Below are 25,414 nucleotides of genomic sequence, written 5' to 3'. Positions count from 1 at the left end.
AGCAGCGGCAAACTGCGTGTTAGGCACACTTGGCTACTGAGTGGTGAGAAATCTTAAGGGTTTTCTAAATGGGTATTTCCTTCAGGATTACAGTCAGTTGACATGCCTGGCATTTACATCTGTAACATCTTTTATGGAACCTCTGTTTGGGGCCCTCATGCAAACACATGTCCAGTGTGAGTTTATGCAGCAGATTGTTATTCAGCAGTCCAAACCAGGTGTCTTCAAATTATTCCTTTTGGCCTGGGCTTCTGCTGCTTAGCAAGAAATGGTAGAATTCGTCACCCACGTGAAATTACGTCTGCTCTCACTTAGCAGCCTTAGAGATGCAGTATCCTTAGCTGTCTCAGAGATTCGCCCAAGGTACTGTGTAAACACTGCAAATGAGATGTAAATGGAATCAGAGAAACAGCTGTCACCTCTTTGCAAGCTGATTAATTTTTTTCCGCGTCATAATAAATATATTTCAGCATGCTGCCCCATCAGGCTCTTCAATCCCAGGCACAGCAGCTGTCACTCACGCCCGCTGAGGGCTGGGACGCTCCTCGGCAGGAGCTGCCGCTGATCTGCGGGCCGTTCCGCACGGCCTGTCTCCAGCACTGCTCTGCCCGAGCTGCCCCGCTTGGGTTCCTGTGCTGCACTGACGCCTGCAAACGCGGGCGCTGAGTTTCCTGGAGCCGCTTTGCAGCCCCCGGACCGCTTCCAGCGGCACCGGGCGTTTCTTAGCTTTCACTGTCCTCTAGTGGTGCTCCGTTTCCAGCCCTTCTGCCGGCTGCCGCTCGGGCTCCGGCACGCCGGGCCGGGCTGCCGCACGAAGCTGCGCTCTGCCGCTCCTGCTGTCCGAACGGCGCTGCCCTCCTGCTGCTCTGCAAGCAGTGGTTTGAAGCGTGGTTTCCCAGCTGAGGATACACGTGTGCCCTTAATGCAGATTCTACCAATAGCCAGTCTTCCTTGTTAACATTCGTTTCAATGAGAATGGGCTTTTTGGGCCCAGGCTGCAGTGAGTAGATTGCCGTGGATGTGAGCAGAGGTGTGAGGTGAAATCTCATGGATTCGTTCTTTGCTGCGTGAGCTGAGCTGCTGGGCTGGGAGCTTTGAGGCTGGGGTGCTGTGCAGGACGGGTCTGCACACAGGCTGCTGCCAGCGTGGGCCTTGCTGAGTACTCTGGGGCTCCGTGGGGGAAGATGCTTGCAAATATATAATAGTATCTTACCTTGGTTTTTAATCAACCTAATTACGCTAAGGAAATGAGTGATGTTTGTTGTAACGTGACTAAGTTTCTCCTATTTCCCAAATGCGCTGTATCAGTACCTGCCTTATCCCTCACCCACATAAGAAGACCAACTGAGTATTTTATAAAATCACTATTTCAGCAGTATTCAAATTATTTTATCAGTATTCCTACAGATGATGCCATATATAACAAAATGAATAATTTTCTGACAGCTGTTTATTCAACAAACCTAAGCCCAAATTCCGCAGAGATTTGGGTGTATGCTTAACGTGTCTCTGGGGGGTAATCCTACTGGATTCAATGCCAATATTTGTCTGGGTGAATATTAACACATTTAGGGCCGCCTCTTTTTCTAATACCCTATCTAACTTACTTAATAACTCAGCCTTGAATTAATTAGATGACTGATTCTTTGACTTTTTATTTTTTTACCTACCCTCTCTTTTGAGGGAATGTGTCTCCCCAGCTGCAGCAGGGCTTGGCTGCCCATGAAGCTCAGGTATTGCTGTCATCTTTCTGTACATACGGTTACTTCTAACAGAAGTGCTTTCATATGAGGGCTTTTCATTGGTTGCTTGTTTTATTGTGAGGTGGTTTTGTGTGTTGTTTGTTTGTTTGTTTTTGAGAGGTTGTTTTGTTTCATAATAGCTCACATGGAAGGGATGGTAAGCCAATAATTTGCTTTCTGTAGAACAGGGGATAAGGTGTTCTCCCATCCTTTATCTAGCACACGAGCTCTGCAGTGGAGATATTCTCTTCCTATATAGGCTTCATATCCTACCATAAGCTCTTTTTGTGGAATTTAGCCTATAATAATTATGCAGTTTTGATATTGGTTCCTTTCCCTGTGTAGTGGCAAGAAGTGAAATGTAGTGGAGTGCCTGGTGAAAGGTATGGTGAGCAAAATGGTAGTGGCAAAAACCAACAGGAGGGCATGGATGCTACTGGAGCAGTGCTTCCAGAAGTGCCTTAGGGCAAAGCACTAAGGGTAGGGGGGGACTGAGGCCAGGACCTGTCCAGCTGAAAGTCAATTAAAAATGAAAAATACAAACAAGTAGAAACAATGGGGTTAGCTTACAGCAGACATGAAATTACACCTACAGGCACCATCTATGCAGGAGGACCTGGATCCATCCTGTGCACTCAAAGCTCAGTCTGGGCCAACAACTGAAGAAGGTGCTGTGAGGCCCCCACTGACTGCAGTTAATCTACCTGGGATCTCTCTAGTTAGTGAAGACAGGATTCTGAACCTCAGAGCAAGAGCTTAATTTGGTTGTTCAGTTTCACCATCTGAGAAAGGCCAACCTTCTTCATTGACTGCAAAGAGGAGCCGAGGGGTTTAACCTCACCAGGCTGCAGCATTCCTCATGAATCACTACTGCATCACTGCATTCCCTCAAATGGTTTGTTGGTTTTTTTTGCCTGGTTTGGTTTTTTTTTGCTGTCTCTTTCTACACTGTAGCCACCATTTGCAATGGAAATGATGTCCTCAGGATCAGCAATGAGTGCATGCGAGACTTAATACTAGAGATGTAATGGAGGCAGTTTACTACGGCATGTGAACAGATACAAGGGAAAAAAAAAGTCATGCTTCTATGACTGTAGTGTTATCTCTCCTGCAGTGCTGTTTGGATGTGACTATGAAATATGTTTACTTTGCCCTTCAGCAAATATTTTTGTCATCAGTATTTACAAGTGCAACAACTATGGATTGGCAGCATTCATTGTCTCTGGAGGAATGTTGTCTGTTCTCACTGGACAGCCTTCAAAAAGAAGGCATTTAACCACTACAAGCAGCTCTTTCTGCCCTTTTGCCTCCTAAGAGCAAAAGAAAGTGTCTTAGAGTTAATTTAATCTGGGGGGTGGAGGGGTTTCATGGTCTACCAAAATACCATGAGGCTGCTGGAACAAATTCATCTCAGTGTAAATACAGTATTCTGGAAAAGACCTTCAGGAGTTAGCAGGATCTTGCCATTGAAGTCCTTTTCTATCCTGCAGAAGCTGTGTCTCCTCTATAAAACTGTAGGTCTTCAAAACTGCAGGTCTTCAAAACTGCACTGGTGGGTGTCTGAGCCCCCCATGACATGATGGTTCTCAGTGGTGTGACCCCCATGCAGTCCACGTGAACAGTGTCTGTCTGAAGTGTCTGTGCCATTTTAAACATCAGCCATCAAAATTTAAGCTGTCTTGAACACAAGAAGAAAAAGTCCAGAATCTCCAGTGCTAAGTGAAGACTTCTGTTTTCTCTATTACCTCTACTGACAGCGCTGCATTCCAAGGGGAGATAAACATAAAACTTATCTAATTTATCTTATTATTTAGGGAACACCTTGGTTTGCCAGTGTTAAAGCAAAATGCAGCTCAGGAAAGTGCTTCTCTGTCTGTGTACACTTCTGTCCAGCCTGTACAGTTGTTGAGGCAGTTTAGGAGAAATAACAGTAATTTCCCTCACGGTTTCATTCTGGTGGTTTATCTCTCCGAGCTGTGCCATAAGCTTCTTCAGGGGAATCTGAAGAGCTGGATTTATAAAGGGAATGGATAATTTCATTGCAAAAAAAACAAAACTAGCATTATGCATGTTAAGTTAAGGGTAAACAAATCTCACGCTTCAGGGCACAAAATGATTTCCTATTGGGCTCAGGAAAGATGTTTTTCTCTATGTAAAGCATTGTACGGTTGGCTAGACATATTACTAAGGGGTTTATTTATTCTTTTGCTGCCCTCTGAAGCATCAGTGTAGGAAGTTTCATCTTAGGTTATGCTGGAGGCAGGATGACAGTAGAGTTTTACTTAGCATCGAGTGCTTGCACTATAAACTTCCTGCTCCAAACAGACCTGTGATGCTTGCAGATGAATAATGAAGGAGTCCCTCAAAAGAAGGTCAGACTCCAGCGCTGTAATCCAGTATTGATGAGTCCGTGCTAGGATGGAGGTGCTACCCCCTTATATTCAGGAAGAAAAGTATATAGGATTGATCTAACCCATTTTGATAGTGCAGTACTGCTCTTACCTCCTCTTACCTCCTGCTTCCAGGGTGCAAGCAGCTAGAGTGACTGTAGGTGCATAAGATTTGAAAGCTTTGAAAGTTCCCACCAGAAATGCCTTTGAGTTTGATGCCCAGAGTCAGTTTCCTTTAAAAGAAATAGAGAGGTAGAACCCCTTAACAGCCTAGTTTTTGTTGGTAAGTAGACAGACTATAACTTGCTAGAAACGGAAGGAATCAGAATCTGTGAATGCAGTGAAAGCTGCACTAATTTAAGTGGGAAATTGGGAAGAAAAAAAAAAAAAAGTTGGGAAATTCAGTGACAGAAAAGGGAAGGTATTCTGTGAAAACATTCCCATACAGCATCCAAGCTCTCATTCACTTCTGATGGTTGTCAGGCTCGTTCTGTAGAAGTCACCTCTTCTCTCTGTGCCTGTATTTTGCACATAAGAAATGAGGGTGACAACACCACCTTTGCCCAAGATAGGCTGCAAGCTGCTTAACACAGTGTTGAGTACAAATGCCCACACTGCTTTCTGCACAGGAATGATCTTATTGAGAATAAGACTAACACATTCTCTCCCTATCTAAAAAAGTCTGGTTTTTGTTATTATCTATCATTTCTCTCTAGCTGGACTGTTATACATTTGAATCCTCTGACAGTTCCAGGGGTGATCACAAACATCATCCTGGGCACAGCTCTTTTATCGTGCTCTGTATTAACCTGCTGGAGGGAGGTCTGTCTGCAGATCCACGAACGTTTTGTTTGAGTGACAGATGACGAAGTTGACGGCCTTGTGACACAGGTCTGTCATGGTGAGGATCAGTTGTGTTGAGTTGTAATCGCAGCCTCTAAGATAAAAGCACTTTCACGGTGGGGCTGGGGACATGTCCATTAGTTGCCGCACTGCTCGGCGATCAGCCGCAGCTCTCAGCTCAGGCTGTGCTGACAACTGGGATAGGGAATGCGGCTCTTGGCTGAGCTCACAGCTGAGCTACTTCTGGTGAAAAACATTTTGTGACAACTCAGGCTGCCAGTTTTCAGAGCTTGTGCAGAAATTGGAGTACTGAGAGAACGTTATCCCTTGTAGACATGTTTGACATGGGCAGGAGTGAAGAGGTAAGGCGTTGTTCTGGGCCTCCAGCAGACAGGAGCATGTTTGAGGACAGTGTCCTTTGGCGTGAGGATGTTGTGGGGTGGTGAGGAAGATGCTTCCTCATGCAGATGGTGTCTGGGAGAGATAAGACTGCCCTGTGTTTGCCTTATAGTTATCTCTGTGCTCCACTTGCTGCACAGCAGCACTGGGATAAGCTGGACTTGGCTTTAGAATTGGAAATTCAGTTGTGTTGTAGCAGGATTAGCATGTTGAGAAGAGAGGTGGCCATAAAATAAGATCAACAGCTGTTTTATTGTGAGGCTGCTAGAGAGGGGAAGAAATGCCTTGTCTGAAAGTTAAGTGGGCGACTTTTTTGATTTGAAATACACATATTTTCTACTTTAGGCACTTATTTTTATCATAAAACTACATCTGTTTGTTTTGTAGGGAGGGTAGAAAGCTATAATTTCCTGAAATTTAAAACTTCTGAAGAGCAGCAGATTGCAATTTCAGGGGCACCTTGTCCTTAATAGATATAAATGTTGTATCTCCATTGGGAATTGCTCTTCAAATTAGCGATTCAACCCTTAGTCTTTCAATCAAGCAGCACTAAATAAAAACAGCATTACGTTTTTGCTGTCACTGTTGCAATATAGAAGATAAAAAGGAGAAACTGTGCTGCTGGAGCCTACTCCAGAAATTTCACATTACTTTGTCAAAACCTTTTAATGTCCTATCAGGAGTTTCTGAACTGCAAATAGCTGGGCTTAGAAGTAAAGAAATTCTACACCACTTCTACCAAGGACCTCCGTGCTGTGTACAAAAGTTACTTTAAAACAGCTGTTGAGATAAAGAGGAAAGTGAGGAACAGAAGCACGGGATCGTCCTGGGGGGAGCTGTGTGAAGATGTGCAGTGCAGGTCGGCACAGACCCCGCTGAGCCTGGTGGACCTGGAGCAGAAAGGGGATCAGTTCTGACCTGGAGCTGCTTAATGCCACAGAGGAGAACGCAGCCAGATACAGAGGCAGGAGTCACCATGAGACTCTCTGTGTTCAGCACAGTTTGGGCAGAGGAGAAAACTGCCTGAATGCATTATTTATCATATAATGTTGTGCTGGATTTTTCCACGGTGCTAGTTCAGGATAAAAGGAAAAAAAAGCTCTGATATTCAAATGTCTCCCAGTGTAAGGGTTTACCCAAAGGGGGAGGGAAGACATTAGATCAGGAACAACTCCTGTCTTTTTCCTCTGCCAAATTTTGACGATAAAGGATTCTTGCAGGAGACATCAAACCAAATTTGTATTCATCTTCATTTACAAACGCATGGAGAGTGCTTTGTGTTAGATAGGAGCTGCCTGGAAACCGTTGTTCCAGGAGGAGCAGGAGGTGGTGAGCAGGCCCTGCAGGCGGCTCGTCCTGAGCTCAGCCATCCCTGGAGGAGCCCAGCCCAGCGGGCAGCTGCTGCGGTCCAGCACAGGGCTCTGTGTAGAGCCTGGGCTTGCCGGTGGTGTTTCCCTGTGCTTCCATCCAGTTAAAATAACAACGAATAAACCGAGTGGTGTTGAAACTCCTACCATGGGATCAGCTTTGTAAGATGTGGAGTAGGCAGCTGGTTGTTAGTAGAGTGAGCAGTGTGATTGACACGAGGTAAAGACCCGCTCCTGAATTTCCCGTCAAGGATGGTGTGAGCTCCCAAAACCCACACGTGCAGTCAAAACACTGAGCACTCAATTCTGATTTATTTTTTTAGGGTGCCTGGAGCCCTGAGATAAGCAAGAGGTGGCTGTGTCCGACTCGCTCCAATCTCAGTGCCTTTCTGCGGTCTGAGTCCTTGGGCCTTGACCAGGGCCCTCCTTAAAGCCCCCGGGGAAAAGCTGCCCTCATCAGGGCCATCACTTCTGACCTCCTGTTCCAGTCAGTGCATTTACTGACTTCTCCTTAGCATGATTTTTAAATGTCAAGACCCTTCAGAGAAGCAGAGAATTCTCCCCTACTGAAGGAGCTCTTTCTTCTTTTTTCTAACTACCCATAGCAATAGCTCTTTCTTCTCAGCACCAAAAGAGCTTAAATTAGTGTGCTTTGGATCCTTTTGGGGTTGCACATCCTCAAAAGCATTTCTTCTGTACTCTAATTTTTTCTCTATCAGTATCGGTACCAATAAGAGTCGGTGTAGCTGGGGGCCATGGAATGGGCTCAGTGGGCAGATATGTAACGTCTTTCCTTTTGTTATTGGCAAGGAGAATCACATTGAGATTTGATTTCTGAAGTGGAAAAGTTGTTAGCTTGTCTGAAGATTTATGAAACAAAATACCCCAAAGAAAAATTAGACGGCTCCTTTGCTCTCTTTTGTCTGACTGCTCATCCAGTTTGCTCTCCGTGTCGCAGTCCCCTTTGCAGCTCTCTGTCATCCCCATCAACATCTGCAGGGTCCTGGTGCTGCTCACTGGGACCCTGAGGGGAGCTGGTCAGTTACCCCCACATCCCCGTGTCCCAGCAGCAGCCAAACAAACTTCCCAGAAGGTATTTTTACAAAATCAGGAGAAATTCTGTGTCCGTCAGTGGTGACACATTCAAGAAAAACAACCCCCAAAAGATCATCTTTTCCAACCTTCCTCTTTCTCTGCTGGATGGGGGAAACCGGAGTTGGATGTTCTGACTGGAGGTGAGGAAATCGATTACATCTGCCTGCACTGGGAGAGTAATTTTCTGGGAGTCTGCTGCATGCTGAAAACGGCTCCCTCTTGGTTTTGCTCGAAATGTACTGAGAGAAACCCACTGTGCTTTGTCATTGTACTTACTTCTGCATCTCTCCATTTAAAAATAATTTAAGCTGAAAGGATATGAATTTTGTTTGTGCACAGAAAAAACATAATGGTTTCAACTACTGTAATTTTAGAGAAAAAAATACGACAGTGACTTACAAAGTCAAAATATAAGCCAGTCTGCCTGTGTTCTCTATGGATTGAAGAAGCGTTTGAAGCAAGGAAATTCAAAGCCATTTTTCCCATCCTTTGCACCTAAACAAGTTAAGTCAAAAGAAGTATAAATCAGTGCAGAATTGTGTGTGAGTAGCTCTGAAAGTAGTGCCTCCTGTTTATTTCCATGGAAACATCAACGGATACAAAGAGCACAATAACGCTATTTGATAGAGCAAATTCTGAGCTACAAGACACAATTTTTCAACACAGTCGCCACCATTAGCTGTGCATTTTCACCAGCGATGAGCAAGAGCTGCATGCCACGCTCGTAACAGTCCGTATCAGCAGAGGTGACCCACAGTTGCCACTGCTGAAACGCAGCACCCACTCCATCCCTGCTCACATCCACTGCTGGCCCTCCATCATCATTAGCAGGTGTCAGTGAATGTCAGTGGGTGCAATTTTTTCTGCAGGGAGGAATTCGACTCCACTCCCTTGCTCCATCCACACTCCCATGTCAGACACCATCCTGTCACACCGTCCCTCTGCTGCCATCTGTCACACACAACAAAATGGAATGGGATATTGGTGGGAAGGTTCAACCTCTGCTGCCACACCTCCAACATCTGCCTCCGACATCGTGGGCCAACACAGTACAGTAGGACACAGGCCTGTACCAAAGACAGTAGCTGAAGACGACAGAAGAGACTGGCATTTGTCTCAGAAAGAAAATGGCTTTACATTTAAATTCAGTGACAGAAGTGGATAGGAGTCATGGTGGAAAGCTTGTGGTTTTATTTTATATCTCCATGGTTTTTTTCTTTCTCTTTACCACTGTAGCAACTCCTTAGAAACCAATATATACTGTAGATGAGGCTTGCTTAACTGGAGAACAGAGTATTTCCCTGGTGTCTCTGAAACACTATGGAACAAATTGGACTGGGTATGACAAGCTACACAGTGTTATTTTAGTTGCTGTAGATAACTGAATTTCTGCTCCTAGGCTTGAAGTGTCACTAATTCATGTACTGAGCGTTGGATTGTGGCCCCAGCAGTGTGTGTGCAGAGCAGCTCAGCACAGGCTCTGCGTGGAGCAGGGGCTGCTGCTGGGGGTCCCACCCGTGTGCACACGGGGCAGCTTGCAGCCAAGTATAAGCTTCATTTACCCTTCAGGCCTGTGTGAATGCTCATCTGCTTGATGCAGAATAATTCATTTGAACAGGTCCAGCAAGGCAGTTGAGTCACAGGAGGAGATTTTATGTTGTCCTGGACCAGAGCGGGCTGTTGATGAAGTCCTTTTCTTGGGATCTGGCTTTGTGTCTGCTGCACTTCCTCTGCACGTGTTAAGAGTTGTGCAGCTTCTCCAATACTTTGTCTGTGTACTGGAGGAAGAAGGATGTTGTGCTTGGGAATGAGAGAGCACAGTGACTGAGCCAAGGCTGATATTAAATACATCTGGGCTCTTCTCTTCTTGCTGCCATTGATTTCTGGCGTGACCTTGAGCAAGTAATTCTGCACACTGGTCTGAACACGTAATTCTGCACACTGGTCCAAGCAACCCTGTGGGGATGCTACAAGCCAGCTCCAGAAACAGCAGCAAGATCACCATGTGAGGGTAACAGTGCTAATTAGTCCTGCCTTTTGGACTTGAATAGTGCTTGACATAGTGCTATGCAGCAGGCAAAAGTGCTTGTGGCAGCTATTAGACACAAGTACATATTCCCTAGTGCTGTTTTCAGTGTGCTCCATTGCACAGCGCAGACATGTCCTTAATCTCTTTGTAGCTCAGTCCCAAGTTGTTCTGCTCATCCTCTGGTTTGTTATGAGAGGGCAGTAAACGTGTAGTTAAATGTCTCACAAATGAAGGCGAGGGGGAGGTAATAGCAGTACAGAGATGTGCAGAGAATGAGCTTCTTTCCTCACTGTTCAAACAGGGCTCTCTGAAGGCAAAAGGCTCAGGGGCCGTACAGGAAGCAAGACAGGACATAGGTGAGCAGTACTTTGAAAATAAATTAAAATAATTCACAAAAAGCCCTTTGCCCATATTTATTATCATGCCATTGATCTGTTGGAGCAGTGGCAGTGCTCAAGAGACAACACATGGTTACTTGTGTTTAACGGTTGCCTCCAGCAATTTACATTTACTAATGCAAAAATGAATAAACTTGTCTTACAGATACCGGTGACAAAAGCTGGCATCTTCTTTAGCACATAAACACATACAAGATTTTATGAATCGAGAGCAGTGTTTGCCTCTTCCAGACACACTGCAGTAAGACTGCAGCCAAGTATTTTCTTTATTGCACCTTGAGGTACTATTTCATTGGTGAAGAAAAGAACAAATTTGCTTTTGGTTTTTATCTTTTTACTCTGAATTAAATCATGGACCTGAAATTACAAACAGTTTGGACTTGTGCAGCTTCCCACAAAATATGCTAATACTTAGTTGGTGTGGTATGTACTGTTTCAGGTGGATTGATATATCGAATCTATCTGTATTCATTTGGTATCTCTGGGAGATTTATGCATTTGATGTGAAGTGTTGAGATGGCAATTTTTTTTTCATTTTTCACATACAATTGTATCTCTCAGAACCAGTCGGGTCAATAGAATTTACCCCCAGATCTCCCACTGTATAACAACAAAGTGCAAAAATAAGTATTTGCTACCAGCACTGCCACAGACCCCCGCTCCATGCTCAGGGTTGGGATGGGGCTGTTTGCTCTGCTCCTGGATTGGTTTTAAAGTTGGGCTGCACTGATTGTTTTTGTCCAGTGGACTATGAGAGTTGGAGTTCATGGCAAATAAGAGCACTTGCTCTCTACTGCTCGGGCTGGTTTTGGTTTTCTGGTTCTCCCAAACAGCTCCCAGTCTATGGGATGTTAATGCCGGAATCTGGGGAGCAGCAAAACAGGAATGGGTTTTGCAAAGGTTTATACTTGGCTTGTCTTTATAAACTGCTGCTGTTAATACTTTTAACAGCTGCTTTGGAAGTTGGGTGGACAACAGGGAAAAGCAGCAAGGATTGTAATCTTCTGAAGGACACCATAAAAATGAAACTAAAACTCTCACTGAATTACCTTCCTCATATATGCACACATTATATTAGAATTAGTAATTCTCATGATTCACCAAAATGACAGTTTCTTGCCCGGTGTGATTTAATGGGGTGGTTGCTTTCTGCCGAGGGCTGCCAGCTGAAACACTGAATTTATGAGCTGGCTCGCCAGCTAAAGCTCTGCACGTTGCATTTTTTATCCAAGATCCTTGAATCATTGAGGCTGGCTCTCTCACATTTGGAGGAGTGGTGGAGACGTGAAACAAGTTGGATGAGTAGAGCTGCAGAAATGTTTCTGATGTGAATATTCTTCTGATAACCATACAGCCATCGCTGTGGTACCTGAGCTTTAGGGACCTGTATTATTTTTCATTTGTCTGTAAGAATTTAATCAAAAAGCCACAGCAACCTCCTTTCTTTCTGCTAAGGCCTTTTACCAAGTTAGCTCAGCTTTACCTCCAGAAGGTCTGATACAGTGCTGTAAAAGGCTGATGAGAGGGAATCTTCCAATTAAAATGAGAATAAATGATCATTTTCCATGCTGTAAGACCTGCTCGCACAAACAGGATGCTGCTGCAATACAAAGAAAAAATGTTTTACGTTACTGCATTCACTGTGGAGCCTGAATTACCTTTGGAAGCTGCCAGTTGATGTCTGTCCTCCAGGTGATATCTCAGCCAAACTCACCAGCTCCGTGTGCCGGGTGGAGAGCAAATAATTGCCTTTTGCAGCGGCAGGACTCTAATGGTTGCTAATGGAATAAGCAGCAGAGCAGCCGGGGTTGTAAAAGACAGATAGAGCTTCAATTTTAGCAAAAATGGAAGGTTTTAGCACAAGCAGTTGTGCTCCCTTTTCCTGGGCAGTAAAACCCAGGTGTAGACCTGCACTGCCTGGGGCTCTGGCTGGAGCTGTTCCATCACAGCATGGGCTGTGGGACGTAGCAAGGCAGCACAGCATTCTGCTGAGATACTCAATATAACGAACTTCGTTAATTATAGTTCCCACAGTATGATACACGAGCAAAATCTAACAGTATTTTATACCAGTGGAGATAGGTCCTGGATTTAGCTGGGATTATCTGACAAGGAGAATCCTTAATATCTGTTAGATGACTGGAAATTCAGGTATAGCATTGTGCAGTGAAAGCCTGGCAAGTTATCTTCTTTAAGAAGCTTATCTGAGTTCTGTCTGTCCTGTTTGTGGAGCACATCCTCCTGTTGCTGAATACATCAGCACACTGTATTCTGTGCTTTTGCAGAATGAACTTTTTTATTTTTTATCCAAAAGCTGTGAGTGAAGCTGTGGTCTTTCCAACAATGTCTTAATTTTTATTTTGCAGCAAATAATATTTCCTAGAAATGGCTCCAACTTTTATATTCTACGTATCCACAGCCGATATAAAATCTAATTGTGCTAACTCTGCACCTCTTACGACCCAATAAATCCCTTATACTACGAATTGCACTGGGATTTGTGCATGGCATGTGGCTGAACTCAGGGTTCAGTGAAACCATTGGCCACTGGAGAGAGGAAAAGGAGTGGAAGGCATGAGCAGGATGCAGGGTGTGCCCAGCCCACTTCTCTGTACCATGGCAGCCCCTGCAGGGAAATGTAGACATAAATGTAGAACTTACCAGTTCTACTATGTCAATGTTATATGTAAGAGAGACTGTGGATCCCTTGGCATCTAGGCCAGAGTGCTGTGTTTTGTAGCTTACCATGTCTTTTTGACACTTTGGCATTGATGCTGAGTAGAATGAGACTGCAATATACGGGGAAGCTGTATCTGTGTATTTCTTATAGGTTAAGTGGAATGACAAAATAATGCATGTCCTGGTGCTCATGCTTTCAAGTACTGTCCCTCTTCTTAATGTAGAGAAACGCACTTTGTTTGCAGTGTCTCCCAACTGAATCTGATACGAAGAGCGAGATCCATGCTATCAGCAGGATGAAGTATATGGAAATCCCCCTTCTCCAGGATGGATTCAGGAAAAGTGCAGCCACCTGAGATGTTATCACACACGTGGTTTCACAGGTGGAAAGCCACAGGTTTAAGGAGTTTCAAAGCAAGGGTCTCAGCTATTAGTAACTCAGAAAGCAGTGATATGGATCCAGGGATCCAGGACATCACTGCAGACTTTCTTCTCTCTCTACAAGTATTGAATTATTTCCTAGCATAATGTATCCAGATAAGGTAATGAAGAAATAGATCTTCCAGACTTTTGCCCTTATTCATTCTTATGACTTTTACACATTCTGTTCATGCTGCTTCAAGGACAAGATTAATATGCAGCTTATTTCAGTCCAGAGCTGTCTGCAAGTGTTTGCAGATGTGCACAGTTGTAAGGAGCTTCAGCTCCAGACTGCAGTTTTTGGGTCTCATTGTTGGTTTGTGGTTTGATTTTGCTCTTCCTAAAGTGAAATGAGAACGTTTCATATTTGAATTTGAAATTGAATTTTTTTCCTTCAAGACGATATTAACTGGGGGAAAAAAAGGGGCACGCAACCAAAATGGGTTCTATGTGGCATAAAAATCCATTCCTCCCTTTGGTCATCTTCCAGACAGCTGCTGTCTGAGGTGCTCACGGATGTGTCCCTAAACCAGGGAGTGGGAGCAGTGCAAGGAGCAGAGGGTAAATGTCCTGCTGCTGCTCTCTGGCTGAGTGCGTGGTGGCAGCCTGGTGATGTTGGCATCGACGTCCTACACGCAGATGGCACCAGCAGAAGCAGGAGTGCAGAATCCCTGGCATTGCAGAAAAGGAATGGGGCTGCTGGTGCTCTCTGGCAGAGCTGAAATTGTTGGGACTGGGAACTCCAGCATCCAACTCCTCTTCCTCGTGCTCCTTCAGCCCCTGTGCAGCTCTGCCCAGCTGCTGCTTCTGGAGGGCACGCAGTGCCAGGAAAAGTAACAGCTCTCTTATTTCAGTATGCTGCTCTGTAGTGTGCAGCCTTCTTCCTTACTTCCAGGTTTTGCAAATCATTAATATTAATATTTATAAATGTCTCTGTTGTTTTCTGACGGAGGGACCAAATTCCAGTGCCACAATCACCTGCAGCTGCCTTCCCCCTGTGCTCCGTGTAAATGGCACTGCTGTGTTGCTCCCTCGCCCTCCCCATTGCTATGGCAACACTGCTTAATCGCAGTCAGCCGGGCTCTGCTTGCAGACACCTCTGCATGCTGTGCTGGGTTCGGCTGCTGTGCTGATTCTGGTCTCAGTGTCATCAGGGCTAATTTCACGTTCTATTCCAAGTATGAGAGAATCATAATTTCAAATGATCACACAGAAAGTACAGGAAAAGGAAAACGAGAATAAAAAACTTCTCATCGATGTCGGGGTTTTTAAGTAGGCTTTCAAATAGTAAACAGTGGATTGTGATTCCTGGTGCCTTAAGAGATGTTACAGTGGGATGCAGCTCTGAGGAGACGTACATGCAAGAGGCCCCGGTGGGTGACTGCAGAAGTCCCATTCATTTCAACAGGAGAAAGAAAACGTTGTCGGAATGTTACTAAATTGAAATTAAATGGTGTTAGAATGTTCTTGTGTGGAGTGCTGACATTGGCTGGAGGTAAGCAGTTCTGCATTAGCATCAGATCACTTTCTCGCCCTTCACACAGCTAGTGTTCTTCTTCTGGCAGAGGGATGCCACAATGAATATTGTAATGCTATTTTTCCTTGCTGGTGCTATGAAGTTGTTGGAGCAATTATTTTATAGGTTGCTTTTTCTTCCTCTGGATCAGAATCCATCATCCCAATCAGGTGTAAGTGTGCCTGCATGGACACGTGGCAGACAAACTCAGCCTAAGACGTAGGTCAGGAAGGGCAATTTTAGTCCCAAAACTTTAAGTCTGACAGTGTTATTAACAGCAGAAAACAAGGTCTGCTAATGGGAAGTGTCAGGCAGTCTCACTCATAGATGCTACTCCCTCACTGCCTGCAGGGCTATTTTACGTAAGCAAATAAGATAGCCCTGCTTTTCTTTTTGCTCTCATTAATCAGTGTGCTGTTTCAGATCTGTAATGTGAATTGGCAGGATGTTTTTCCTCACCCTGTTCCAAATCTTCTGAAATGCCATTAACTCTCCGAAGGGATGAAAAGAGAAAGCTTTCCCCCCAGAATCTGTGGTATGTTTAAAGGGTTATTTTCCTTTCTTCGGGTCTGTCTTGTATCCAGCTGATGCCAGCTCTTCTGCCTCTCCTGATCTTCTGCCCAGAACACGCTGTTATTTCAGACAGACTGTGAGCTCTCCTAATTAAAATAGCTGTTTTATTGTAGCCCACATCCAATTCGATCCCAAGTAATTTGGTCAGAGAAACTGGCATTGAAGGAAAACACCCACTCTTCATTTTTGATTGCCCCTCCCTTCCTTTCCATAATATTTTAATCTGACCCTGATTTGACCCGTAATTCAGCAAGCGTAATTGAGCAAGAACATATGCAGCACCTTGTTCTGCAGTTCCCCATATGGCACAGTGAGGGAAGGAAAGCCTATGCCAATTGCAGATCCAATTATAGCCAAGCAAGGTTGCTCCATTATTGCATTTGAAGCCATAATTAAATTTGCTAACCATGAATAGGTGCCAAACCTGCCATTTCTTTGGAATGTGGGACATCTGTTTAGTGCTAATGCTAACATGGGGTTTGAGAGGAAACATCAAAACTTCCATCAGGTTCTGCTGTTTCACTTCTTCCCGTTAGTAGCTCTTTGGTTTTGGTTTTACATTTCTGGAGGCATTTTTAAATTGATGGTTGCAAAAGCTCTGGCCCCTGTGTCAGGCAGATCCCTTCTGGGATCACGCAGAGATGCACAGAGCGGCACCTGCAGCGCTTTGTGTGCACACCCTGAGCTGATGCAGCTCAGTAGCTCTCCTGCCAACCCTACACACAAGACTCGACTGCTCTGCCTGTACTCACACTGCAGGTCCTTCCTAATTGTGGGCCCTTAACAGCTTTTCTAATAAATGCTTTTCTCCTGGGTGACAATGTCTTGAACCCCGACCAAGGCTCGCACTCAGAGCCTTGCACCGTTTGCTTTCCCGCGCTCTGCAGCATCGCAGGGCCGTGCTCTCCTCTGCCCACACTCTTAAAATGATGATACAACTTACAAATGCAATGTCAGAATGCAGGGGGGAGTTAAATGGATTCTCGCTGTCTACTTTTCCACCAGTGAGTTAATGATTTTATGACTTAACGTCCTTATTGTTAATACGCATCTGGCTAATAGAAAATGAAAATGTAGTGACTCCATATAGGAGCCTGCAGAAAGCAGCAAGGTTCAGGTAAAGAGCCTCTAGAGATTCAGCAGGAGACAGCGTGGTGGATTTAGCCATGTATAATGGCTAAAAGAACAGGCACTGAAATATTAGAAATTAAAACGTGGATTTCTATTATTGCCTTCAAATGGCAGTTGAGAAATGCCTGAGGTTTAGGGGTGAGAGTGCATATGTTATGATGTAGCCTGCAGGAATGCCATTTGCTGCTGACATATCAAAATGCAAAGTAATTACACTTCTAATCAGACATGCACATTTCATAATCATGTAACACTTTCAAATGCATTTTTCCTCTTAGAGTTTTGTGGGCAGCGATACAACTTAGGACCCAAGGGATTGCAGTGCAGGTGTGTTTGTAAGTACTTCTAAGCGTGTGTTTGGCTGGCAGCCTCGGGTCTGGAAGAAGCAGTGTCTTTTGCTTGCAGCATCTGCCCGGGAAGCAAGATTCCTTGATTCTCTTCTGCTCTCTCCACTGAACAATCAGGTCTGCAGATAGACCAGGTAACGCTGTGGCTTTTTCCTGGCCAACCTGAAATTCTAGCTACCCAGCCGAGCCTCTGGTAAACAGCATATTCCAAAATCTCAACCTATGATGAATTTTCTCTCTGAATCATTCTCCAACACATCTACTCTTTATATGAATTGTACTAGCCCTTACATACACTGCTCTGAAAGCTGACTGTATGGTATAATTCTTCCCTTATACTTTCTTGGACATCTGCATAGAAAAGGTTTTTGGAGCTGGATACGTAATTCAGTCAAATTGTCAGTGGGACAATAGACCAAGGTGAGTGCTTCCCTCTGTTCATCTCACAAATTCGGTTACTTTTTCTTCACTTGTCAAAGCATTAGCAGAGCAGCACTAAGAACAAAGCCTTGGACCAGCACAGCTGGGTGTGAGCTTCAGCACAGGGGTGTCTGCTGTGCAGGTACAGCTGATGCTCGGAGCTTGGGAGGGCATTTCCAGGCAAGTACTGCGTCTGTGCCAGGCAGGCTGCTGTGCCAGGCCCTGAAGGGCACAGAGCGGTTCTTGATGTTGAGGTAATGTTTAATTTAAAGTTCTGTGGTGCTTACTGGTCACTACCATGTAGAAATCAAATCTGTAGCTGAATTCTGGAAGGTAATTTTCTTTCACTGTAACTGAGTGGAAACTTTTAAGAGAATTCCCAACCAAAAATTCCCAACTTAGAAGTATGATATCAGTCCTCCTACTTAGACAGTGCTTTGCAATTGGTTCTCCTGTCCTTTTTCTTTCTTCCATCTCCATATCATTTAGTCTGCATAAAGAGATACATCTGCAGTGTCACTGAACTGTTGGTACTTCCTGAAAGATTTTGTGTACCAAATTCCTTCATGATCCCAAATGGTTTTACGGCATCTCATTTCTTAGGATACCTTGGGGCATTTTCCAGTTCAGCTGTGCCCCTTCAACATCTGCATACAAGCCCACCTTTCTGTAGCTCGTTGCACAGCCTCCATGCAGTTGGGTGTTGTCTAGCTCTTGCCTTTAGGTATTCCATACCCACTCTCCAATATCCACTCTGAAAGACATTATGATTCTTTCATGTGGATTAATAAGGCACTACTCAAACACAGTAAAATATCTATGGCCAATTCATTTCCAGAATATCAAAGGAATAAAAATAATGGTACAATAGTGGTATTTATATTATAATCCTCCGCAACTCAATTACTTCTTCTCACAGCTTGGCCTGCTGTGAGAATAGGAACTAATGTCGCCATCTGTTACTTTTAGGGAGCTCCTTTCACTCCCATGTGCTTCAGCTGACATGCACACAGCCCCGAGCTTCACTCCTGGAGACATGAAGCAACCTTTCCAAGTTCAGAGTGCACTATAGAGCAGCAGGGTGGGCACTGAGGGCACTGGAGCTTGAATGAAACACGCTGCCAGCAATGTTTATTTGTTTTAATGACCCTGCAGAGAAGATGACAACACATGGACATGCATGTCTTGTCCATAAGTTCAAGCTTTGAGCTCATCAGGCATTTGTGATCAGAATATTTGGTTTATGAAACCTCACAAAGGCTGTGCCAGTGCCAGGGCAGAGTACTGTTAATGCTTTGGGGTTGTTACATAGCATAGATTTACAGCATCAGATTAGCTTTTGAAACCTTTTGTTTGCTCTGACAGCTTTCATGTTGTTATGGGATGCTCGGGGGTTGTAACTCCAAGGGTACACAGCTGAATGAAGTTAAGTTTCTCAGTATCTCTGGTTTCGGTGTCTTTTATGGGATTTCCTACAGTTGCGGGGAAGTGGCTCTGTGACCTAAAGGGTCCTTCCCTGTCACTAAGATGAATGCTTTTGTATTGAATCTATAATGTTCCAATTTCATGTAATGAATCACCACTACCAGCTTGGCATAAAACAATATGAAAATATGCAAGATGACAAACTACAAAATGATAAACCAAATGAGTTTTTTACATCCATTTTTTTGTTTCCGGGACATTTTGGGGTTTTAGTCATGTTTTTGTTTCAACATAGGTCAATAGGTATTTAGAAATAATTTGCAAAACAGAAGTTCTAAGATTTGACAAGCTCTGCAAAGTAAATAAAGGAGGTTTTAAACATGCATAATTTTTTCTGGTGAGATGGAGCCCAAGCAAGATTCGGTGTGCAGGGCTAGTTAGAGAGATGAGGTATTTCATGTCTGATGTTCCATCCCTCAGATCATTCATTCCAACATACCCATTTCTTTGATGAGGACTAAGTGAAAGCAGCAAATGATTATGTGGCTTCTTAGCAGGGCTAAGCTCCCTGTCACTAGGAATAAATCTGGTTTTCATTGGTGTTAACTTACGAAACATCCGACATCACCTTTTCAGAAGGGTCTTTTGGAAAGCCCTTTCCTCACGTAATCTGTCCGTAAGCTCGAGGCTGCTGTCACTGTACAGCACTGCAGCTGCTGGAGGGGCCACGTGCGATGCTGGGTCAGCCTTCCCCTCCGAGCCTTTGTGCAGCTGCAGACAAACAGCAAGGTCAGTAACACAGCTCGTCACAGGGAATTTATTACATGGGAAGTAATCTTGCAAATACGCTGGCTTCTTGCTGGTCTCCTGCTGATGGCATTAGTTTCTGAAAGTCATTTCTAGTCGACTCTCAGGGGCACTGAGGCATTAACCCTCAAAGCTGATGGACGTTCCCTGAGCGGTGCAGGCTGGTTCGCCCAGCAGTCACCAGGCTGGGCTGCCAGGGTGCTGCTAGGGGCAGGGACCCACGGGGCACGGGTGGCATTAGTGTTCCCACATTAGTGTTCCCACATCACTCTTACGCATCGCCTTGTTGTCTGCAGGTCTAGTCATAGCTGTGAGCGAGGGAATTCTACGTGCTAGCATTTCCAGAAAGTAGCTGCCTTCTCATCGGTTTTAATTCTTCATTTCTTTAAATTTTTCAAAGAGAATGGCCTTAAAGCAGTGTCCAGGTCAGCAGATTAAAAGGGATTGTTGTCAACAGAATTTAGTGGGAGGAACTTCCCTGAAATGAGCTGATCTGGGAGGAAGCCAAGTTAACAGTTTTTATCAGTGCTGTATAAGAAAGCAGTAGGAGTACTCTAATTACCGGTGCTTAATGAGGATCCCAGCACTGTAGCAAGGAGGATGATACCCTGGATCTTGTGGCCATTAAAGATGTGATTAAAAAAAAAAAAAAAAAAAAAGGGGGGTGTTTCAGTCTTTTGGCTTCTTGATGCCACTTGCTTCCTGCCAAGCCAGCCCTGCCATAAAGCACCACCTTCATTAGCACTGCAGCTCCCAGGCTAGAAGCACAAATTCCTAGGAATGAAACCTCAATGCTTCAAAAAATAAGGGATTTTTCAGTGTAAAAATAGCCTAAATGGCGGACTGAGAGCATGCTTCAACCTGATCTTAGCTGGTATGAAAAGATAGACTGTGGATGCGTGTGGTTGGAAAAAATCATCTGAAGCTTCAGCCAAAAAGGTTTCACATAAATACATAAGTCTTAAACAACAAAAACCAATATTTCCAGAGTGCCAAACACCTTTCTCCCAAGGAGGATCTTTAATTTACTGCTGACTTTATATTAGGATTTCAGTTCTGAGATGATGTCAATATTCAGTGATGACGAAGCATTCAGTGAAGGAGCAGGAGGCCTGCAGAGCTCATCAGCTTCGTTTCTGCACTCCTTGGACTGTGGTTCATGCTTCAGCCGTGTCTCTGGCATATTGGTTCTTGTAGGTTGCAGGTGGATGTATGGCCACACTTCCCCAGAAATAGCTGCATCAGATTTTTGTAGTTGTTCTCACTTGGAAGGCAGGGAATAGAAAAACATTGATTTAGTAGACAGAGCTGCGTGAGAAACAGAGAAATGTGTTTTTTTGAGCTTATATATTCTGGATTGTGATAGGTATTGGATAATATTATTGTTTCATCTATGAAACTTCAGAAAATGGATCGTCCAAGCTTTTGTTCAATTGCCTGACTTTGGGAAAAAAAATAATTCCTCAGAGCAAGTAATATCTCATTATGCCAAGTCGGCATTAAAATAAAATGGATGTGATGAATAAAATCAAGAATCAATTTTTATGCTTGAAATTCATTTGCTGGATAGGGAACCACTGAACGTTGCCATAATTAGCACATTCCTCAGAAACCTATTTGCTCAGGATGTGATTTAGCAGAGGGTTGTGGTTGGACTTGATGATCTTTGAGGTCTTTTCCAACCTGAGCAGATCTGTGATTTCATTTTACTGATACATCTTTTTCAGGGCTGAATTCTCCAGATAGCTAATAGTTTCTGATAGTTCACCATCATCAGCCAGAAGATCTGATGGACAGACAGGAGCACAGCTTTAGCACTGCTGCCAAGAATGGGGCCATCTACATCTACAAAGGAGCTCACCTGGGGATGGGGACATTCTACATCTACAAAGGAGCTCACTTAGTTACATTTTCAACTGACCCCACTTCATTAAACAAAAGTAAGATTATCTGTGGGTTGTTTTCTGGGCTTGTTGGTGCTCCCAGGACAGTAAACTGAGATCTGAGGCTAAGAGGCTCGATCCTATGTGTAGAAATGGGAAACCCGTGCATTTTCTCAGGGAGGATTTCAGCGAGCTGCTCAAAGCGGACCATTGATTGCACATTCTGCCCCCATGCTGCCTTTGTCTGCAGGAGTGTTAGCATTCGTCGTGTCACTCAAAGTGAACTTTTACTGCCCACAACAACCTATTTCTGTAGCAAAGGTCAGATTTGTTATCTATCAGGATGTAGCAGCACTGTGGAGTAATGAGTTGCCTCAATGAACTGGCCTTTTTGCCTTCTGAATGGGCTTCTAAATCAAGCGGAGGGAGCATTGACTGAAAATCATTGGGTCTGTCTACTCAAAAGGTCATAGTCTGAAATACTGCAAGATAATTTCACTCTGGTTTATACAGCAAAGCAGTCTCCAGTACAAAACCCACCACCCACCCCAGGTGTTCAGCTTGCTAGCCTTCCTGGGATTTGAGATGGTGATGGGAGTAAAGGACAGCTGCCCAGACCTGAATTAGTGATAGCAAGATAGATAACAGTAACAGTTCGGGATTTCCTTTTTTTCTTTTCTTCCTATTTTTCTTTTTATCTTTTCTTTCCTTTTTTTTTCTCTGCCTGAACCTGGCTTTGTGTGTTGCTTTTATGTGACTTCACGACGTTGGGTCCATATACCCAGCATTTTCCAGTAGGAATAAGGATATCCAGCTTCATCGCCAGAAGGCAATGTTGTGACTTGGAAAATACCTTGAGCTCCTTTGCAGGAGAATTCCTCCTGAGTGAGCTCCTTCGCTGATGTGGGGCACCTTCAGAAGGTGGAGCTTTGTGGCTGCTGGTGTGGGGCTGCAGAGCAGAGTGCCATGCGTGATGCCAGCACAGAGCTGGTCAGGAGCCCCCCTGAATACAAAGCAGTGGGTAAAACACCAAAGCCACACACACACCCCATGAAAAGAAAAGAGCGTGCTTCGTGTCTCACACAGCTCTCTCCAAAGGCAGGATGAAAGAAAAAGGAATAGGCCATGTCTGATGTATTGTAATGAAATGCAGACTTGTTTTAATGGAGCACTGGAAAGCAGCCAGTCCAGCGTCGTTAGGACATTATAAGCTAAACAGGAAAAGTAAAAGACAGAAAGAATTTCATCCCTTTTCTGAAAGGTATTTCTCTCGAAAGGTGTTTGGGAGAGCTCTGTGGTTGTCACAGGGCATCTCCATGGCTGTGTGAGCAGAAGTCCCTCATTCCTAGGAGGCAGAAGGGTTCAGTTTGGGCACCAGCACCCCTCCATCCAGGCCTGCTTGTTAAATCCTCCTGTACTCACTTGGGGAACAGTTTCTAAATGTCACTGAGCACCACAAATTCCAAATTACACATCATGACTTTGGTTCAAAAACAGTGGCTGGATTTTTCCCCACTCTCCCATTGCAGATGCAACCCGGGCAGTTCCTCAGTTAAAATGATGCAACTGCAGCTCTTCCCAAGGACACCCAAACCCTCCTGCCTTCTCTGCCGAGGTCCCCACTGCTGCCCCCAGCTCTGCTGGATGCAGAGCAGCGCTGTGCCTGACTGCTCTGAGCTGGGTTTTGCATTGCACACAGCCTGCTGTTATCTTCCATCACCTGGGGAGATTATGATATTTAACATATGACAGCATTAGGAGGAATAAAATATTAAACTAAATGTAATAAAGAGATAAAGAAACATGCACCGGGTAGAATGCAAACTTTAAATATTAAAAAAAAAAAAAAAGAAGAGTTGAGGGAACTTTCGGTCCACTGGTCTCAAGATTTATTTCACATTATTGTATTAACTTCAGGATTTAAATTTGGCTTTTGTTCCAAGTAAACTCCTAAGGGGTTGTGGCTAATTTTCAACATATTTAAGACTGTACACTGAGCCCTCCCAGAGGAGTAATTTCATTAATTGCTTGGTACTGCTCCTACTTGGATGTATAATCCTTTTTTTAAATTACAAAGCCTATTCAAGATAAGGCATCTTCCCTACATGCAGCACAGTAAAAGATTTCCTTCCATGATTCTGCTGCTGGTCCTCTTCACGATATTTCTGAAGAGATCTGTTTGTACAGTATGAATGTACAGATGATTTCTACAAACCTTCACTTTAACCTCAGTTAAATAGCCAAGATACTAAATACTAATTCCTGGTGCTGGAAAGGCATCATAATTCCAAGAGACAAAACAGGAACAGGAAATATTTAAGCCTTGGCATTTTAAAGCTAACTTAAGGAGGATTTACCACAATAAGGAAAAGAGATAATGAAGGATGTATGCAAATTTCTGGCTAGTAGCTGTCTGCATTCTGCCCATCCCACCATGCTGGGTGAGAACAGGTGGGGTGGGCAGAATGCAGGGAGAGGGCTGAGGAGACACCTGAAATTTTAGAGGAAAAAAAAAGTATTAGACAATGCTAACTGATCAAAATAGGCCATGAAATAGACCATAAAAGAGATGAAACAATAAGAGAAGCATCATAGTGGAAATAAATACAGCATTATCCATGTCAGTCTGCTACTTGCTTTTCAGCGGCTCCCAAACCTGCCTGACTTGAAAACAATCTTTGACATTTGTGCTCCATTAGAGTATTTCTTGCCAGGAGATCAGTGCGTAGTTCCACAAGTATTATTGAAGGCTCACCTACTGCCTCCGAGGTAGGTCAGTGATGTTATCTCATTTTTCCAGATGAAAAAACTACAGCATAGCATACTAAGTGACTTTTTGTGTTCCCCAAGAGCACAGCAAGCAGCTTAAAACCAGGAGGAAGATGCTGAGACTCCTGGCTCTCCCTCCTGGCTGTATAACGTGCACTGCATCATCTCTGATTTAACAGAGATCTGGTCAGTAACTTCTGTGCCTTAAATACCATTTCTGATTGTGAGTCAGATGCGTCTATACTTGGTGCTAGCCCATGTCCACATGCTCTTGCAGTAGATGCTCCTACCAAGCTCCTGGAAATCCCACTGTTGCATGGGATGACTCAGCCTGAGGGAAAGCCATGGGCAAAGCACAAATATTTTCTGGCTAAAAAATATAATCAGCATTAGAAATAAAGAAAGAACTGAAAAAAAAAATAACTTACAGGGGAATAAAGATTTGACTCAAGTGATAGCTAGATATTAAATATTAACAGCATTCCTAAGAATCAGGGCAATTACAAAGGGCTTGCCAAATTGAGTTGTCCAAAATGACTGAGTCAGGAAGTTAAAACATCCTCGTGCAAAGCAAACTACAGTGCCAGCAAAGGTCACTGCTGTTTCCTCAAAGAGTTTTGCTGTTTCACTTTGCAAGTGAGCCGTTTTTCCCAAACTAGCTTTAGGATGCAGACTTAATGGTCTCAGTCCGTGTTAAGCAGCGAGGCTTTGAAACCAATTCCCTCTAACTGTTGTTAACAAATGCTAACAGGTTATCAGGGTGTTACTTGTAGCAGCTTTGCTGTGTGGTGCTGTACACGAAGGCTGCGGCTGCCATGCCACGATTCAAGATCAGAGGTTTAATTAGCCCTCTTTTCCATGGCTTGCCTTTAAGGCCTTGGAAATCAAAGGATTGAAAGAAGAGCAAAGGAAGGATATTTTTGGGCTTCCATAGGAACAGTCTCAGAATCACAGCCTGCTAGAGTGCTGTGAGCTCTCTGGGCTGTTACACCTATTACCGTTACGTTGCACTTTTGGGTTGGGATAGCAAAATAAATTTCTTTTATTACATCTGTATCCCATTAGCATAGGGTTTACTAAAAACACTACAACAGAGATGAAAAAGCAAGAAGTTAGCAATAGCTTCCCCGGTGTGTAAGTAAACATACATCTATATTCAGAAGCCTGCTGATGATATTGCA

The sequence above is a fragment of the Meleagris gallopavo genome, chromosome 20, assembly GCF_905368555.1.
Source record: "Meleagris gallopavo chromosome 20, MGAL_WU_HG_1.1, whole genome shotgun sequence".
In the NCBI taxonomy this organism is placed as follows: domain Eukaryota; kingdom Metazoa; phylum Chordata; class Aves; order Galliformes; family Phasianidae; genus Meleagris; species Meleagris gallopavo.
This window is presented reverse-complemented; position numbering follows the sequence as displayed.